This window comes from Anastrepha obliqua, chromosome 5, assembly GCF_027943255.1.
Source record: "Anastrepha obliqua isolate idAnaObli1 chromosome 5, idAnaObli1_1.0, whole genome shotgun sequence".
NCBI lineage: Eukaryota > Metazoa > Arthropoda > Insecta > Diptera > Tephritidae > Anastrepha > Anastrepha obliqua.
Genome location: NC_072896.1, coordinates 97,484,355 through 97,505,069, shown reverse-complemented (window position 1 = coordinate 97,505,069; position 20,715 = coordinate 97,484,355). Strand labels below are relative to the sequence as shown.

Here is a 20,715-nt window from a genome sequence, read left to right as displayed (position 1 = left end):
GGGTACATACATACATACACATCAATATGGCGTTTACACAGTTACATAATTATTTTAATTAATTATATTTATCATTTCTTATAATAACATATACGAATTTATTTTTGTTAAGTTTCTGATAAGTTTATTGAATACATACACACCAAAGAGACTAAATTACACACGTACATACATAAATACAGTTCCACAATTATTGAGTTTCAACATTATTTACTTAATTGGAGAGGAGGAGTTTTTAATTATAATTTTTATGTTAATAAGTAAATAGGTTTTGTTGCTTCTCGACTATTTTCGCTTCCAAAAAAAAAAAACAAAAAAGAGGCCCGTGATTTAACTTAGTTAAGAAGAGAAGATTTTTGCTTGAGAGAAATACTTTGCCGATGATTAATTATTGCCAACACTTTTTTGCCCTTCAGCTAACAACTAAACTGCAGAGAAATCCATTAGTTTCGCGGGAGCGCTATGAATTTGGAAGCATGCATTATAGAGTGAAACCTCTATTGATGGGAAACTCACCGTCAAAAAATTTGTGTCCATCCAATAGAGCTAGTATCCGCTGATTTATTCCATTCCCTAAGACTTAGTATTAGAAAAAATAATTTCGGACCAACGGAGTAATATAAGTATCCAAGTGGTTACACTGTAACTGTAAAAGAGTGTAAAGTAAGTGGAAGTAAAAATCTTAAAAGGTGGACTAATCTCCCGGTTATGGCGGCCACTTACGTAAGAGAGAGAAAAATATCACTAACAGTATGAGATTTGACAGGGCAAATGACCTGCAAAATCTACTGCATTCTTAAAAGGGAGCGAAAAAGGGATTCAGAAGTGTATGAAATACCCTTGCTTCTGAAGATTGCTTACTAATGCACGATCGCTTCCAAATAGCCTGTGATAAGGGAAGAGTGCTTGTGGTAGAAAGTGGAGCAGAATTGTGCACAGAAATGCTTTGCTGCGAAAACTGCAGGTATCTTACTTGTTCGATGATTGCCAAAAACACTTTTTATCGGCGTTAGTAGCAAGAAGTTCAACAAGAATTGCAGGAGATTTTCTGTTAAATTTCCAAGGTACGAATAATTTTTGACCGAAAAAGTGGGCAACGGCGTATAGAATGAGCGAAAAGTGTGTAAATTGAACAACATACGGCTTTAGAAAGGTAACAGAATTATTCACTGAATTTAAATCAATTTTTTTGGTTTTGTTATATTAGAAAGACGTACGTGAGACGTAGATCGAGCGAACGTTTTCGAGAGAACTGCGTTAGAAGATATGCTAGGCATTGAAGCAGTTAAATGAATTTTGAATGTTGTACTCGCTAGGATATTGGAAAATTGTCACTGATAGATGAACAATAAGCGGGCCGACCTAAAAAATCACTTTGGAAAACCATTCACATATGTAATTCCATCAATAGAAGCCAAGTAGGTACAAGTGATCGTACACCACCCATAAAACTACTGGACATTTTGAAGTAAACTAAAAAAATGTACTAACACGAATGGATGATGTTTACATACGTATAGCAACAATTTTAGGCCACTTTTTTTGTGAGGTTCGTCGAATGCCAAAGTTCAAAATTATTCAAGCAATTCCAAACGCATACTGTCCTTTAGGCATTTGTGCGATGCATATTTATATAACTTCGAGTCCTTTTTACGGCAGCTGTCTTGAGGTTGAGTTGGACTCCTTCTAGCCCCTATTCTTCAGGTGCCCTACCTTATTGAAGCTAATATTCAGTCGATATTACAGTGGCTCTATTCACTTGCATATTAACCTCCTGCTGAATTTCAAATTTTTCAGGTATCGGTTTTCTAATCCATAACTCGTTTTCGTTCAAATATTGCTCTTACCTATTCATTTTTCCTGTGTACCTTATTACCTTCCACCTTTAAATGCTGTTCTAACGGATGAATTGAATTTCAGGATTATAATTGCAGTTCAAGTTCCAAGCCATTCTGTTTGAGTTCAACCGCCCGACCAAATCTAATCTAAGCTTTTATGGCTATAGAATTCTGATTTCACATTAATTTTAATATATTAGAAAACTTTAATCGATTTTGCGACTGTTGCGCCTTGAGTGACGTAGACCGTTTTGAAAATATTTGTTTGCCGCGTTCTTAATTATTGTCACTGCTAAAGTAGTCCAGTCAAAAGAAGATTTAACTTAGTAATTTTAGGAGTATGCGAGTTTATGGTTTTATTATGTAAAGCCCATCACTGTGAACTTAAGTTTGAGTTTTCGGGGTCGGGGGTTGTGTCCCGCGGTCGCCATCTTGGAAATAAGGGTGCATCTGGTTTTTTGCGTTTATCTCGTGAATTCCAAGAGTTACGAACATTTTGTAAGATACTTTTTTGTAGACAATAATATTATCTACAACTTTCATTCAAAACTTTTTATTGTAAAATTAATAATAAAAAAGTTATAAATAAAATTACGCGAAAAATTAAGGGATGAATTGTTTTAAAGCGTAATAACTTATTTTTTATAGATTTTATGGAAAATACACTTTAGAGCTTTTTTATAGAGCATTCTTTTGTGAACATTTCTGTCTATAAGTTTTTTCCGCTACCTTTATTTAGTCTTATGATTTTGAGCTGCTAAGCGGAGCAACCAATACATTAGCGAAGCGCGTACATGATTACATAGGCCGACAAAATTTAACCAACATTCAGACCCAGAAACCAGACTATATATTTCCGAAGGTTTATGATGCGCTGAATCCAAATCTGGTCTCAGAATTGCTCTATCAGCTCTGGTTTTCGAGATATCCTAACCTAAAAGTGCAAAAAACACCGTTTTTGCCCATATTTGAGGTTATGTAGCCTTGCAGATGTTTTCTTGCACCAATCGACTATATCATGTCTATGTTATCTCAATCGATTTTCAGGTGTAGGAAAATTTAGAAACATGAAAATTTCAAAATGCGATATCTCAGCGAAAAAAAATTATATTTGAGCAAACTCAACGCCATTTGAAAAAAGAAGGCTTGTATTTAAAGATGCCATCCTTTAATTTTGGTGCAATAAAACATCTGCAAGGCTACATAACCTCAAATATGGGCAAAAATGGGGTTTTTTGCACTTTTAGATAACCAGAGCTGATAGAGCAATTCTGAGGCCAGATTTGGATTCAGCGCATCATAAACCTTCGGAAATATATAGTCTGGTTTCTGGGTCTGAATGTTGGTTAAATTTTGTCGGCCTATGTAATCATGTACGCGCTTCACTAATGTATTGGTTGCTCCGCTTAGCAGCTCAAAATCATAAGACTAAATAAAGGTAGCCGAAAAAACTTATAGACAGAAATGTTCACAAAAGAATGCTCTATAAAAAAGCTCTAAAGTATATTTTCCATAAAATCTATAAAAAATAAGTTATTACGCTTTAAAACAATTCATCCCTTAATTTTTCGCGTAATTTTGTTTATAACTTTTTTATTATTAATTTTAAAATAAAAAGTTTTGAATGAAAGTTGTAGATAATATTATTGTCTACAAAAAAGTATCTTATAAAATGTTCGTAACTCTCGGAATTCACGAGATAAACGCAAAAAACCAGTTGCACCCTTATTTTCAAGATGGCGGCCGCGGGACACAACCTCCGACCCCGAAAACTCAAACTTAAGTTCACAGTGATGAGCTTTACATAATAAAACCATAAACTCGCATACTCCTAAAATTACTTAGTTGGCTATTTTTTTTGTCTCTTTTGACTGGACTAAAGTTATATTAGATAAACGAGAATCGGGAAGAAATAAGTAAATGCGTGACGTGAAAAAATCTTCAACTGCCGATTATGTTTACAAAATAGTTGCTGCAACGGCATTTCTGATCATTGGCTGAACGTACGATTTAATCATGGGCTGAACTTTAGTTTTGGAGCATCATAACTCACAAAAACTAATTGAATAGGTAACATTGTTGTGAGCTAAATAAAGGATGGAATTGTGTCTAAGTGCCTCATCTATCTCAATTGACCTTCCATTAGTCTAGTAGTTAGTACTATTACCGAGAACTGACTAATGGGCACAAAATCTACAGTCACTCGCATTATTTTCTCTCTTAATCGAGCGACGAATTGGCTCTACCACATTGGAAGTTGGAGGGATCAATTGAATCCTAATAAGCGGTATCACAAAGAGACTCCAGCTCTAAATGGGCCGCCTTACAACCTAGATGGTTCAAAACTAGACAACAGAGTATGTGGAGGGGTTTACACCGGTAAACTCGGAGTTAGCCAATCATTTCGCCTACCTGATCATTTGCCAGTGTATTTCAGGCGGTAGTCACTGCCATTAAAGAGGGATAAAAACGAGAGTATTATCCACAAATGAAGTTTTCATATACTCGGACAGTTAAGCAGCCATAAAGGTGCTAGAATCTAAAACACACTCGTCAAAAACAGTCATAGAATGTTATAAACTTCTAAATTACGTATCTAAATACTACAAGGTACATCTTATTTGGGTGCCAGGCCACAGGAATATAGCAGGAAACTGCAAGGCAGATGAACTTGCTCGAACTGGTACAACGCTCGTCCTCTTAGTGGATAAGACGCTGATACCCATGCCTATAGCCTACAACCTACTTATAGATAGGGAAATCATTAACAAGGTAAACATAAGTTGGCCAAACCTCTCAACATGCGCACTAGGCAGACAGACATGGTCGAAATGGAACAGCGGTCGATCAAAAAGCTTGTTAAGATTTAACAGAGAAGCTATAAGAAAAATGATAGGGGTATTAACTGGCCACTGTTTAATAGGCAGCCACGCTAAAAGGTTAAGACTCCCGTACTTTGATTTCTGTAGAAGCTGTCCTAACACAGATGAAGAGGAAACAGTCAGACAATTTTGATGTGAGGCTAGCTATAAGGAGGCTCCGCACTCTTGATACTGCTTTTTTAACTGATGTAGTGGACATAGCGCTTCTAAAACTAGTGAAGCTTTGCTCGTTTATTAAAGCTACCGGATGGTTTGAAAAGGAACCCATAGGGTAAGGATAAGCTCGCTCCAGTGGTATCATAATGAACCTACGAAAGGTTTAAGTGTGTAGGTCTACCACAACCTAACCTACCCCCAAGTTATAAGTGGCCAAAAAGATCTTTGTATTTTCTTTTTGCGAAAATGTTTTGTTTCATTTAATTTAAAAATAAAATATCAGTAATTCTAGACTTCTGGGTGCTGTGATTAGTCTGCGTCAAAGGTTATTTTATAGCTGTGTACAAAATTGTATGATAAAGGGTTTTCCAATAACCGATGTTATTTTGAATAGCCTGCTATTTCGGTAGATGTCACCTTTCATGTCATTTTTTGATATTTGACAAGTAGAAACTTCCCCATTAATAAAAATGGAACGATACACGCTTAAACAACGCATTGAAATTATTAAAATTCATTATAAAAATGGTGAAAATTTGCCAGAGACGGTTCGTAAAACTCGAACGTTTCTGGGTCATCGTGAATCACCTTGTCGAACCACAATACAGAAATTGGTGAACAAATTCGAGCTGTTGGGACAAGTTAGTGATGTGAAGAATAAAACCCGTGCATGTCGCTCAAGAACAGCGGAAAATATTGCTGTTGTAGCCAAAAGTGTTGAAGAAAACCCAGGTTTGTCCATTCCTCGTTGTTCTTTGGAATTACACCGTATTTTGCAAAAAGATTTGGATCTTAAAGCTTATGAAGTCCAGTTCACACAAGAACTCAAGCCGTCCGATCATCAACAATGTCGTGTCATCGTTTTGAGTGGTGAGGCCCATTTCCACCTCAGTCGCTTTGTCGGATCTGGGGCTCAGAAAATCAAAGAGTTATTGTTGAAAAGCCTCTCTATCCTCAACGTGTGACTGTTTGGTGCGGTTTATGGTCTGGCGGAGTCATTGGACCTCACTTTTTCGAAAATGATGCTGGAGCAACAGTTACGGTGAATGGATTGCACTATCGAGAGATGATTAACGACTTTTATGACCGCAATTGGATGGTATTGATCTGGACAACGTTTATTTTCAACAAAACGGTGCTATGCGCCACACAAACAACGAAACCATTGTTCCTTTATCAAAATAACACCTTTTATTGGAAAGCCCTTTATTATTAAGCGTGGTATAGCAGGTATAACACAAAACCCTCTACTTTTCTAAGCACATTTTATACCGATTTTTTGGTGAAATTGGCAAAGTTTTCGATTCTGATTCGAAGTCTATAGGAAGCTCATCATAAAACTCCCTCTGCTTGGATACAGCAGACTATAATGTGATTTTTCGAAATATCTCCAGTGGTCAAATTCTTGGCAAAGGAAAAAGGAGTAATACTTTCTTTCCTATTTCAAACTTATCCTAATTGCCTAGCACAGTGGATCGTTAACAAAATTTCTGTAAATCTCGTGCCTAGCGTCTCCTAGCAAATAAGTTCGTCGATTATTCCTTATTAAACCGTTAATATGTATTCCAAATACAATTCCAGATATATAATAAATAAGACTACTCGAAATACTGCAACCTCAGTTCCGTCTACCGAGTCCATTTTTTGCAAAAGTATTTTCTCTAGCTTCAACGCAGCACACTTAGCGATACCATTTTGAAGTCAGCTTGATTAAAGTTATACACATAACTCACAGAGTGAAGTTTCTTTGAAATTTCAAACTCAATCGGGTGCGCGGGTTTTTATGAACAATAACAAACTCCAATTTTTATTTATTACTACATATTTCACTCAAATCCATTATTCAACTTGGCTCAGATAACCTTATGAAGCCTTCCACATAATCATTTCAACCCGTGAACACACTAACACTAAAATACAAGTCCAAATACATACTTTGAACGATTTTGTGTAAATTAGAATATCTATGCATATAATTTTGTAATTTAGGCACTTAAGCTTTTCATATAATTTTGTAGGTTTTTACTCAGCAAAATATAAAATATATATATATTGAGGTATGTATGTAGCATTACAGAGTAATCACTTTAATTAACATCAAATAATATATGTATATAAATTAATGCCCAGTATTTCGAATAGAAAAACAAATATGTATTCAAATACAACACAACAACAAATTTCCACAAACATTGATCTGAACACATAGTATAAATAGTATAAACTGATATATGTATGTAAATATTTAGCACAAATATACAACTTAAAATAAGTAGAAACTATATAAGAAGAAAGAGAGAATATAGAAAAAATAAAAATAAAAACAAAGAATTACGCAATTCACTGCATGTGTCAGAGCTTCGATTTAGTATTCGAAAAAAATAATAAATGAAAAAAAACAAAAACTAAAAACAAATTATTTCATAAATTGTTTCGTTTTAGTGTACTGGAATTGGGTTTGCTTAAAATGCAATTTTTTTGTTAAAAGAGACAGCAAGATTTCACAACAGATCCGTTCGCATTCTTTCAATACATACAGTTTTATTTGTGGCTACAATTCGTTTACATAATAAATTATAATAAATATTTTCTAATATTTTTGTGAAAGCCCAACTTCCACACAGAAGGAAATACTTTTCACTGTAATAATAATGACCTATTTTCACCGAGCCTTAATTATAGATAAATATTGAGTTTAAATACTCAAACTTCCATGCAATTGTTCATGTATCAAATACCGTCGATTCTCTTTCAGAACAGAGTAAACTCAACCAGGCCGGTTTGTAGAAGCCTCCCAATTAACACTGCGAGACGTATTACATATGTAAAGATTTCTGTTAGGTACATTCGGGCGCAGACGGACTACATTAGTGAAGCAGAAATCATTAAAGGCCAGTGTTTCAGCGCTAGTTTAACTGTGGTGAATTTTCGGACCGAGTTGAAGCTTACAAAATTGGACGGGTACTATATGAATTTAGTTTAGGTGGAACGTAGAGCTAAACTTGCGCTGACAAAAAGTAAATATATAAAAATTTCAAAAAATGTTAATCAACATTAAGAAAAATTTTTTTTTAAATATGTTTGAAATAAAACAAAATTTTGATATAAAAAATTTTCAAAAAAATTTAAAAAAAGTTTTTTATCAAATAAATTTTACTTTGTAAACATTTTTCTTATAGACTTACGAAATGTTAAAAAAAAAATTTTAACCAAATTTAATTAAAAAAAATTTTTTAACAAAATTAAAAAAAAAAAAATTTAACAAAATTAAAAAATTCTTTTTTTTTATCAAAATTAACTTTATTGTGTATAAAATTTCCTTACAGAGTTTTTTTTTTAAATATTTTTAATTAATATTATAATTGATTTATTGCGTATTTACCATTTTTTATTCAATAATTGCAATGGAAACACTTTTTTGAATAAAATTTAAAAGAATTTTTTTTTATCAAATAAGCTTTATTTTGTAAAAATTTTTCTTACAGACTTATGAAATTAAAAAAAAAAAATTTAAACAAAATTTTATTAAAAAAAAAATTAACAAAATTAAACAACAAAAAATTTTCACAAAATTAAAGTAAAAAAAAAATAAATTTTAATAAATAAATTTTTATCAAAATGAACTTTATTGTGCAAAAAAATCCCTTACATACTTTTTCTTAAAAACCATTTGTAATTAATAATTGATTTACTGCATATTCAACATTTTTTATACAATAATTTCAATGTAAACACTCTATCAAAGAAATTTGGGTAACCCTTTTTTGATTGAAATTCGACAGATAATATTAATATATATTTTTGTTAAAAAATTGGAAAAAGCACACTGAAGGTAGCCAGCTTAGCCTTTGCTGCTCTAGAATAACTTTGTATGAAAAAAAATTCTCAATATTTATGTCCAAAACAAATGCCCAAAACGAATGAAGTATAAGGTTGTCAAAAAAGTCTTGCGGTATTTTTATTGAATTTTCAATTGTTCATAAAATTGGTTCTAATAATGCGATTTAAGTCAAATATGCGTCGTTTTATTCGATGACGTGTTCCCAACGAGTTGCCAACTTCATAATGCCCCTCTTATAGAAGCTCGCTTCTCTATTGTCAAAAAACTCGGAGAGCCAATTTTCACAGGACTCTCTTGTGGACAACTTCCGACTACCAAGCTCGTTCACCATGGACAGAAATAGGTGGTAATCACTTGGTGCGAGATCTGGACTATACGGTGGATGCAAAAGAACCTCCTATCCGAGCTCCCGGAGCTTCTGGCGCGTCACCAAAGATGTATGTGGCCTGGCGTTGTCCTGATGGAAGACAATTCGGCCTCTGTTGATCAAAGATGGCCTCTTCTACATGAGTGCTGCATTCAAGCGGTCCAGTTGTTGGCAGTACAGGTCCGAATTGAGCGTTTGGCCATAGGGGAGCAGCTCATAGTGGATGATTCCCTGCCAATCCCACCAAACACACAGAAGAACCTTCCTGGCCGTCAATCCAGGCTTGGCCACCGTCTGGGCAGCTTCACCGTTTTTCGACCACGACCGTTTGCGCTTCACGTTATCGTAAGTGACCACTTTTCATCGCCAGTCACCATCCGCTTCAAAAATGGGTCGATTTTGTTGCGATTCAGAAGCGATTCGCATGCATCCATACGGGCAAAAATGTTTTTTTGCGTCAAGTCGTGTGGCACCCATACATCGAGCTTCTTTTTGAATCCAAGCTTCTTCAAATGGTTTATAACGGTTTGATGACTCATGCCCAGCTCTTGGCCGATGCTACGGCTGCTACTATGCCGGTCTCTTTCGATCAATTCAGCGATTTTATCGCAATTTTCGACGACAGGCCTTCCGGACCGTGGCGCATCTTCGATCACCTCTGCACCAGAACGAAAACGTTGAAACCATCGTTGTGCGGTGGAAATGGAAACTGTATCGGGTCCATAAACTGCACAAATTTTATTGGCAGCATGAGATGCATTTTTGCCTTTATCGTAGTAGTACTGTAAAATATGCCGTATTTTCTCTTTATTTTGCTCCATGTTTGCGACGCTATAACTCACGAACGACTAAAAGCAAACAACAATTAATCAAACACGTGTTAGCACGTGAAAAGAGCTTTCCAAAAAACTCTAGCGTGAACCGATGCGACGAATACAACTAGAACTACGCGTTTGCAAAGACAAGCTTGCGGAAATACCGCAAGACTTTTTTGACAACCTTATATATGAAAAGTAAAGATTAAAAATGTCAAATATGCAAAAGTTAGCTGTTTAAGTTTACTCTATTCCGGCGGAAATGCTAGATATTTCTGAAGTTCAACAGAGAGAGGAACTTTTAACTGCAATTGAGTTCTTGGTGGAAATAGGCTGTAAGTGTTTGATCAAAATACACTACTTTTCCACTTAACATTTAAAATATAAGAGAACTTTCATTGGAATGCTCTATTCAGTACCAGTTTGTACAATTTGTACTCGGTTTGACAGTTCTTAGTTCTGTTGGTTTTCAAAATTGTTTGACAAAACATCATCAATCGCTTTACAGGTCAACAACATTTAGAAAAATTTCAAATTCATTACCTAAAGCAAAGTATTAAATTTGGTTGACGATTTAATGACATTGGATTAGTTTTTATGGCTATATCAAAAACGTCACTAATTACAGCCTCACTCAAAGCATTGAGATCTATAACATACTTGCCCTTAATGAAAAAATAAAATTTTGGAAAAAGTTACCGAAAATTGGGTCTACCCAATGCTGTGTGTTTGAAGTGGATTCGCTGAACTCTTACGTAGGAAATCATATAGAATGTTAGTATTGTCTTAGAGAAAAATAAATTCGAACTCTTTTTCTTAAAATTTAGCCGCTTTATTTCAGTCACGCTGTTTCAGAAACCCTTTACTACTTAGTTAATAGCGGCATTCTCGAAACTGCAAAGTCGCTTAATTGAAAACAAAAACCAAATTAAATCTAACTTTTAATAATCAAAGCTATCTGAAGCGTGAAAAGCTCCTTTATTCACAAAAACAAAAAAAAATATTTATATTAAAGAAGGACTCTAAATCTGTGAATAGCCCTACAGAAATATTTAGGTGTTTCGAAATTGAAAAATCGCTTACTTGAACCATACAATTTTTTTTAAACTTAATTTTTATTAATGAAACCACTAGAGCCAGTAAATACGCCTCGCTTACTAAAACAAAATTTTCTTGTTAATACAAGACTTGCTATCTGTGAATGCCTTTATAGAAATATTTAAATATGTCGAATTTGATAAGCCGCTTACTTAAAAATATAAATATAATGTTAAATAATCAAAGCCACCTGAATTCTGTGAAAAAAAAATCATAAAAATGTGCCTTTTTTCCATGAATTAACGTTACCCCCCCCTTAAAGAAGTATTTAAGTAAGTGGATTTTGTTGTTTTACATTTTTTATTGTATATTTTAGACTATAGTATTAATTTGTGAATGCACCCAGCTCAAAACCGGTAGAGTTGTGAATTTGCAGCGTACCTATTTTCTTAAGAACTTACATTCTATATATACATACACTTGCTAAAAAAAGTATTGGCACACAGTGGACAAATATTTAAAATTTCTAAGCGCTTGTGGCCATTCCTAAGTATTAGTAATTTAAAAATTTTAGACGTTTTACACAATTTTTTTTTATAAATAAAAATTTAATTTTCGAATCAGCAAATTCTAAACGTTGCGAGTTGTTAAGTATGTAATAACAAAATATACATATTTTAAAACTAACTATATGAGCATATTTTATTTGTGAGTCGGATATGTGATATTGTTTAGCTTGGACACCAGCTGGGCAAATCTTAAGGATATCTCTGTAGTCGAGGCATGTCTGACTTAGTTTTCCCGCTGAATATTTCGCTATCAAACTTATTAAGTTATAAGGATATTGTAAGAAATTATATGACGGACGATGTCCTTTGGTTCTTGGATCAAACGAAGACCTTCAAAGCAGCTTCTAAAATTGAGAAGGCGCAAAACTCGATAGTGGCGGGATTCTAATTCAGCACTACTAGATGGGATTTGAGAACTTTTGACAGTAGCCGCCTAGACGATGATGGCGGTATAATCATCTCAGAACCTACTCTTTAGCTGGCCTGCTTTCTTGAGTATAAAAACCAGATTTATTGGGATCCACTTATCCACTTGTGTAGCTATCAAATTAGGATATTAGCAACCAGCCGAATTTTTTATTTGCAAGCAGCGTTTTTCTACGCACAATTCTTTTACCATTTAATGATACTAAAAATGGACGGCATACTACCATTTAAGTACTGGCAATTGGGGAAGCTTGTAGGCTACTAATCGCAGATCCCTCTTTTAAGGGTAATATCGCTATTCTTTCGGATAGCCAAGCTGCAATCCAGGCCCTGGGTTCGGCTACACAACCTCTAAAGTGGTGGAACAAAGCAGGACTAGCCTTACCACCTTGAGCGAAAACCATAAAGCTACCTTAATCTGGGTCCCGGGACATCGGGATGAACTGGCAAGAAGGGGATCTTTCGTGAATAACGCTCTTGCAGAATCGATATTCACACCATTAGGTGCAGTCAAGAGTACAATTTCCCTAAAATACCTTCGAATCGCGGATTGTAGATAGGGAGACCAGACGAAATGCAAACTTAGCAGAACGTTATAGCCCACCTACCACCTTAAGCAATCGCCAACATTGATAAACATGAAACGACGGGACGCCTGGAGACTAACGGCAGTCTGTCTGTGGGAGAACAAGCAGCCAAAATGGGCATCCCTCACAACACATTCTGTCACAGTTGTAAACAACCGGAGAAAAAGGAAACAATCTTCCGTTTCCTCTGCGAATGCCCTGCCCTATGGAAGGACTAATGTTAACCCTGGGTAAACCGCTGTTCGAGAGTCTGGAACAGCTGTCTGACTTAGATGTCAACAACCTGAAAAGGTTCCTGAACCGCACAGACTGGATATAGTCATGCTGTAAACAACTGGTAAGCAAGTTGGTAACCAGGATGTGGCAACAAAATGGTTCGTTATGGTCAAAGAGAGGTAAAATTTTCTACCAGAAGTTTGAAGAAATGATTGTGCGGCTGTGGTTAGCGTTATTGAAATACGTGCTTTGGGCATCCATAATCGAATGAGTTGAATAAAATAAACTTTGCCCACAAAGTTATGGTACAATAAGAAAGAAAGATTTGTTTTCTTTACCGCATGTGGCAGAATTCATCTTTTCTCGATACAGATTTAACTTTGGAATCCAATTTCTGTTTTGTTGCATTATACTGTGACTTTATAGTCCTGGTATGCGTGGAAGCTTTTTTCCATATAAATTATCATCCATCCCGTAAAGTGAGTTTTATGAACCGAACCAATAAACTATTCTCAGTTTTAAGGTGCCTTTTAGCTCTTTTCGTTTTCTCAACTACGGAAAGTCTGCACCAAAAATCCGCCGCCGTAGCCGTATGGTTTGGTGAATACCTACAATTCAGTAGTGGTTAAGTTCGAATCTCTGTGCATGAAACACTAAAATGATAGAAAAAGTTTTTTCGCACCTCGGCAGGCAACGACAAATCTCCGAGTGTATTTTTGCCACGAAAAAGCTCTTCATAAAAACTATTTGCCGTTTGGAGTCGGCTTTAAACTGTAGGTCTTCCCATTTGTTGAACAAGGTCAAGACGCGCGACTCAAATACGAGGAAGAGCTTGGGCAAAAATTTGTATCAAAAATCGACTACTTTTTTCGACAACGTTCAAGTCAGGTAATGCCAGCGAGCTACCTAATTACCTAATTTCACTTGAACTGTGAACCCAACAACAAACCTTATAAATACATATATCAGCCGCAGAGTTCATCAAGCTTTTGAGAGAATTAATGCTACGTTAGGGGACAGTTGAAAATAAGATCTTAATTTTATGCAATAGAATACACGTGTGTGTATACTTTTTCTGGCAAGTGTATTAAATGCTTTGTTATTGCCATCTTAAAGATTATTTTGAAAAAAAAAAAAATAATTGAAAATAATACTCGTACAAAAAAAATTGTTCTAATTCGTGTTAAATTTGCTTTGCCCTGTATTTTGTTCCTGTTTTTTGTTTATGCATACATACGCCTGTTTATAGCAAAGGGACATATCGTAAAGTTTTGCTATTTATTTATTTTTAAATATTTTTTTTTATAAAAATATGGTTCATACTACAACAAAAGTCACGAAATCTAAACTCTTAAACGCTGAAAATATTTAAAAATAAAAAATAAACTTGAAAAATTTTCATTAAAGTTTAAAATGTTTGAAAAATTCAACCTTAAACTGCATACCTGGAATTTGAAAAATTTTCATTAAAGTTTAAAATTTTTTAATTTGAATATTTAGAAAAACTTTGGGTATACAATTGTGTAACTTATTGAATTTTAGCGTAATAAAATGTAAGTTTGAAGTAGCTCAAAAATCGCATTGATTTTTGAGAATTTTTATTACTGGCGGCCTCGCGTAGTCTTTATATGGAAGGAAATGCATAGCACCGTCAAAAAACAAAAAAAAGATAAAAAATGAACGCGGATTTTGAGCTCCCTTAAACAAGCAGGTATGCAGCTTAAACCTGGAATTTTCTAAAAATTTTGAGCACAAAATTTGAAACATTCATCAAAATTTATTGAATTAAAAAAATTAATTTTACAAAATCTCTGAAATTTTGACTCATTCTCATTTTGTTGTATTAAACTTTATAGTATGAACTATACTTTTATAAAAATAAAAAAAAATGTTTTAAAAATTATATAAATATTCGTATTTTTGCAACATGTCGCGCTGCTATTATTGTCATCACGTGTGTATATACAATACAAGATGTACGGGGCTGAAGGCAACGATTTACGACAGCAACGTGACCAGTGTGAGGCTCACTTTAGTTATTAACAACTGCCGGTTGGCAGAGTGCCTAAGCTAATATATTTATATATGTATGATGTAGGTATGTATACAAGTACACGTAAGTATATTCACATATATACGGCTGGGCGATCATAACACTGTGACTCTACCTACTTTATATTGAGTCGAAATGTGAATGCTGAAAATGATTTGATTTAAGTTGTTAAGAGTAAATTTGTATGTATATGAGTGCGTTTCAAGCATGGCAATGATAGATAAAATTCCAAAATGCATACAAAATATTTATTACAAGTGAAAAATTACAAATTTTCGAAAATTCAAAAAATAATTAGAGTCATCATAGAAAACACTATTTATTAGAATCAAAAATTGCATTGGCATTCAAAAACTAAATCATATATAGAGATGACACATATACAAGTACATAAATATATAGCAAATATTTAAAGTAAGAATTTCGATAAATCTTCATGAATATATGTATGTATATATACATATATAGAGAAATTAATAAAAAAATAGCTACGTTAATGCCAATTGCATACAATTTCTTGCTTATAATTTAAGTATTTCATATTCACGAATCAATCCATATCCGCTTTTATTTTGACTAACTTTTGTTTAAGTATATATTTTCTAGCGAAAGTATGAGATTTTAGCTTTTACATAGAAAAAAGAGGAGTTTATAGATTTTTCACTTACCTAAAAGGTTCAGTTTTACGTCTTTTTTGTTGTTGTCTTGTTACTTATATTTTTAATTTTTATGACTTGACTAGGTGTGTGTTTATGTAGAGTATTATAAAACACAAATTTTGAAATGTTTCAAAAAAAATTTTACTAAATTAAAAAATAAAAAAACAAAAAATAAACCATAGCGTATGAAAAACTCTATGAAAAACTATTAAAAGATTTGCAAACAAAAATAAATTAAAATTAGGCAATTTTTCATATCTGTTGGGTATATTTTTATTTGTTTATTGTCTGTGTCGAAGCTCTTTATATTGTAACTAAAATAAAAAAAAAACATATGAAAATATGTTAAGAGTAGCAAAACAGGATTCTGTGGTCAACAAAAGCAGCATTTCGCAATTTGGATAACTTTCCACAATTTGAAGTAGATATTTTGAGTAAAATATAGTTTTACACCTGGTAGCGGCAGGCTAATCCCCTACCCTGTCAGAAATCAAAGTAGATCAACGAAACCAACGCAAGAGTGCACAAGGAAAAACCAAATAGTTTTACACAAATAACTTTTTGATTTATAACTTTTGTAATACGTGCGAAAATTTTTTGCCCGACAGGTGAGCCAGTGTTGCTCAAAATGTTCTTTCATCAGTTAGTAAACTGGAAAGCGAGAAGTGTGGAGCGGACTACGAAAGAAGGCATAAACAAAAAATTGAGGATCTCTGAGCACTCATGAAAATTCGCTATTAATAAATTCCCTCTCCAAAAAAGTTTAAGTGGTTTGTAGGTATTATAAAATATTTATTTATTTCAATATCATCAGAGGTGGAGGTTGAGACGATTCTTGGTCACATGAATTAATCGTGTTTTTGAGTATATTTTAGAGCTGCAGAGCCTAAGCTGTATAAGACGGTATAACCAACCAAAGGACTTATAAATTAGTAGTCTAATAACTTTACCCTGTATAAAGCTCCAGATAACTATACTAAAATTTCGCTCTGTCTATTGCGATATTTTGAAACTATTTTCCTTTACAGGCTTAAAAGGCTCTACAAAATATTCCACAGAAAATTTCATGATGTGCCTTCTTTTATAAAAAATTAATCAAATGAATAAATATTAAGTTGCTATGCCTTTCGGGAGAAGATACAACTAAATTTTACTAATAAAGTCACTAATTGCTTGTATCAACTGCAGATACAGAGGAAAAAATTGATGAGCATTTTTTTAGTCCCCCTATTTTTGAGTGAGAGAAGCGAAATTATTGAGGAAATATATTTGAAGAACTTCTCATTCTTCTAACTAATTTTTAACAAGGCATTTCCGGTTCTTATTAAATAAAGCAGAGACACTGAGGAGTTAAATTGTCTTACGAAAAAATAGCTCTTGAAATTTCATATCATATAACCGAACATATTTTTTAGCTCTGATTGCTATTTTAAACGTTACTTTTAATTTTCCGCAACAATCTTGGTTACTAATATAAAACATTTATTTGAACACAAAAACATATTGTGGCCTACATGGGTTGAATCCTTTGGGGGTTTTGGTTTTTTTACGGTTTGTTATTTACGAAGGCATTTCGTACCTGCCAAGAATGGTACCGCACATTATTATCACAATTTTAAAGCTCTAACGCCATACGTCTTCTTGGGAGCGCAAGAAACATTTCTCAGATCTGGGTTCCAGGACATAGGAGCATAGAAAAAAATGAAATTGCTGATGAGCTTGCCAGAAAGGCGACTGAATTGGTCGCAGAGACCTCCTATCCGGTCGTTGGACTCCCTTTGACTGTTGTTAAAGGGGAATTGCACAACTTAGTTCTCAGGAGAGGGCAGAAAAGATGGAGCTCCATTTCTTCATATGCTTTTTCGAAAACCCTTTGGCCCCAGTACTATAGACGAATTAAATTTTCAAACTCGCAGCTGTATTTACTGCTTATTGGATCAGCACTCACGCAAAAAGCTGAGTTTACCATTTAAACTCCATTGCAGAAGCTGTAGGGATCTTTCAGAGAATGAAACTGTTGAGCACTTTCTCTGTAAATGTGCGGATTTGATAGCCAGACGTTTGAGGTCACTAGTTTCTTCTTTCTTAAACAGCCTGGGGCAGTGCTTCAACATAAATCCCATCAATCTTCTCCACTACATCAACATCTCTGGCTGGCTGTAGATATCTGCCTGTTTGAGATCTCTTAATGGTATCAAAACGGCGCTTGGGAAGAGCCAGTCTGGTACTTCAACCATATCACCCACCTACCTACCTATGCCATCCGTATATGGGGTCGTTCATTTTTGCGTGAAATTTTAACTCTCTCCCCAAATGCATTTTTAATTCTGCTAGCTGGGAAACATAGACGGTATAGCCTATGATCAAAAAGTACCGGGAATGTTTAATTGACTATTTTCTTCGATTGCCAAGGCATAGTGCACCATGAGTACCTTCCATCGGGCCAGACAGTCAATAGAGAATATTATTTATCCGTTTTGAAGCCTTTGAGAGATGCTCTACGCCACAAACGGCCGGAAATGTGGGGAAACAATACTTGGATTTTGCATGACGATAACGCGCCGTCGCACCGAGCCCAAATTGTACTGGATTATTTGACCAAACACCAAGTAAATACCCGTGCGACTTCTTTTTGTTTCCCAAGTTGAAGTTACCACTTCCTTGAAGGAGATTTCAAGGATAATGCGACGAAGGAGCTGAAAGCCATCTCTTCGTCGGCCTATCAGGGGTGCATGGAGGACTGGGTTAAACGCGTGTGTGTTGCTTGAAACGGGTCACATTTTGAAGGAGATAAAATATCACACTCTCTGATCACAGTCGCTACTAAAGTTTGCCAAGCAATCCTAATTTTTGTAAAATTTTTATTTTGATTTGGTGATTTATAATCGAAGGTCGCGTCCACTTGGCCACTTTGTATTGGTGGCAAAAGTAGCTCATACTTTGACTAGCTCGTGATTCTGCATTTAAAGTCGCCTTATTAGTTATTTTATGGAAGCTGCTAAGAACTTAATACCAAGGTCGCCAGCTTTCTATTTTTTTGCCTTTCTTCCGCTTAGAAAATTCTCCGCTATCAATCCTAGTTTCCTGACGAGCTCACGAAGCCTACCTTACTTCAAAATGTTTGAAAGGTGCGCAAAAAAATCAAATCACTTATGCATCCATATTTTCCGAGCAGACAAGCAAACAAGGCACAACATTGTGAATAAAATTAATATAAAATCTTCAAAAAAAAAAAAAACAAAAAAAAGTAATAAAATAAATTTATGTGTACGTACAAATTGAATATGGCAAAATAATTTAGAACATTAATTTGTTAAAAAAATTTCGAAAAATCGTATAAGTGCACACAGAATTAAATTTATGCTTAAGTACATCGGGGTAGTAATTTGATTCAAAAATATTACAATAATATGCTTAACAATCGGGATGTACACCAATACATCGATTATGTAAAAAAAAAAAATTCGAATAGTTTTGTATATTCACATATATTACTAATAACATTACCAATTGGAGAAAAACAACGAAAATACGATTATAAATACTTCGATAATGAGACAACAACGAAACAAAACAATGAGTACTTTTGAAAAAATCCGTTTGATGAGTACTTACGTGTAAGCCATTGCGTTAACCAAGTTTACAAAACGTTACAGTTGATCGGGAATACGTAAGAGTTTTTTTAACATATCGAAGTGGTTGTGGTTGTGGTTGGTTGGTGGTCGGTTTTGCGATGGGAAGTGGTTTGAAGTTTTTGATTTTGTTTTCGATTTGGCAATCAATCACATTTTTTGGCAAATGATGTGATAATTCGAATTGAAATGAGTTGAATTATCGATATTTTTTTTTGTATTTTGTTTTTGGATTTGACAGATCGAATCGTTTTTGTTTTATTTTTTTATTGTTTGTTTCGGTTTGAATCGTGACAGTACAACAGTTCGGGTGGGATTAATTGATCGATTAGCGATTTAGCGATACGAACGGAAGGAATGTAACGTGTTATAAAAGACAAAAGTAATTAAGAAGAAAAGAATTAAGAGAAGATTAAATATTTTATTTAAATAATTTTTTGTTTTTTGTATAGTTAAATAGCAATAATATTTTTTAAAAATATTTATAATTAATATAAATATTTTATTTGCATAAATATGTAAAAGGTAAATAGGAAAATGCGCTGAAAAAAAACTAAGAAAAGAAGCGATGCTTTTACAGTGTGAAAATAGTAACAGTAAAGAGTTCTTTTAAATTGCTTTAGAAAAAAAAACAAAAACGTAAAACTAATGGAAAGCAACAGAAAATTTAACTAATTTTAATGATTACTCTAAAAAGTTAAAAACGATTCATTTATGCAAAGCATGCAGATAATGGGTTAGGAAAATTGTTATTGAATTTCAAATAAACAAAAACAAAACAAAAATAATAAAAATTCGAATGAATATTGATACAATATAATTTTAGTATTGATACATTTTTTATCGCGCTAACTAACCAAAAAAAAAAAGTTTAAATATTAATAGTTTTAAATAAAAGCTGTTTTGTTTTGTTGTAATTGATATTTCGAAATTTGAATGCATTTAAAAAACGAGCACGAATAATTGAATCGGCGAGTTTCAGATGCATTCGCATGCCAAGCTTTTAATTAAATTTAATCTATTTATCTTTCTTCTCAATTAATTTGTGGCATTTTTCAATATATTTACGGATTCGTTACTTATGTAGTGTTAGTGGCATATCAAATGTGACTAAAAATTGTTAAGTGTTTACGGAGTATGCGAACGAGGTGAGTATTTTCGTCGAGTGTGTTTGTGTGTGCGTGCATGTGGATTTTCGTGTGCAGTTTGCTTGTTGGCGTAGATGAGTACAGAGGGTTCGTGGCTGTGGTAGCTGGTGATGGGTATTTGCTGTAGGGAAATATGTATGCAAGAATCCATGTATGTAAGAGTCTGTTGTGTTGCATTTTTTTTGGTTTTGAAAACAGATTGTTTGAAAAATACTTTATTTGGCTTAAAAAATAGTATATTTGGTTCGTGAATTCAACCCAGCCAATATTTTCGATAGTATTTGAATTTTTTGTGACTCTGCAAGGTGATGCTTTCAAAGGCGCTGTAGTTGGAAGAGAGCCAAGAGAATGTGAGCACATGTGAGTCTAACTGAAGGCTGAGAGAGGAGATGCAGAAGAGCATCGCATGCGGTTATTAAAAATAAATGAGTAAATAAATAGATAATAAATAAATAAATAAATAAAGCAAAGGAATAAGTAAATTTATT

General features: G+C 33.9%; 1 protein-coding gene across 11 annotated transcripts in view; it reads right to left on the bottom strand.

Moving 5' to 3' along the window:
* LOC129247165 (synaptotagmin 1) overlaps positions 1 to 20,715 on the bottom strand; it is a 151,005-nt gene that overhangs the window by 26,816 nt on the left and 103,474 nt on the right. The window lies entirely within an intron of this gene.